Source organism: Octopus bimaculoides, chromosome 11 (genome assembly GCF_001194135.2).
Source record: "Octopus bimaculoides isolate UCB-OBI-ISO-001 chromosome 11, ASM119413v2, whole genome shotgun sequence".
In the NCBI taxonomy this organism is placed as follows: Eukaryota; Metazoa; Mollusca; class Cephalopoda; order Octopoda; family Octopodidae; genus Octopus; species Octopus bimaculoides.
Genome location: NC_068991.1, coordinates 26,315,065 through 26,315,632, shown reverse-complemented (window position 1 = coordinate 26,315,632; position 568 = coordinate 26,315,065).

The window sequence follows — 568 nt, the reverse complement described above, 5'->3', positions numbered from 1 at the left end:
TATATATATATATATATACATATATATATAGACGTGTGTGTGTATGTGTGTATATATATATATATATATATATATATATATATATACACACGTGTGTGTGTGTATGTGTGTAGATATATATATCCATGTATAACTGCATAATTTATAGCTATGCATATGTATATGTAAATATATATGTTGGTGTGGGTGTGCGCACGCGGGTGTGCGTGTGAGGGTGCATCTGTATGCATATATGTTTTGCGTTAGAGTTATTAGGCCAGTATTATTAATGTATGCACTGGTTCAATTCGACTTGTTTATTATAAATATAAGTCAATTACAACAGTATTCTGTTAATAAGTATTGTCATAATGATCCTCCCTGGACAGAAAGAAATTTGTCAACACACGAATTCATATAGAGAATATCCAAAACGAAGTGTATAACTTATCCAGTTCAGGATATATTATTAGCATTATCCTGCGTTTGAGAATCTTAAATCACTTCTGTAACTTTCTTAGACATCTCAACGCTTCTAAAAGCAAACTTTTATATGTTTACGTTCATCGTAATTTGAATTATATATATA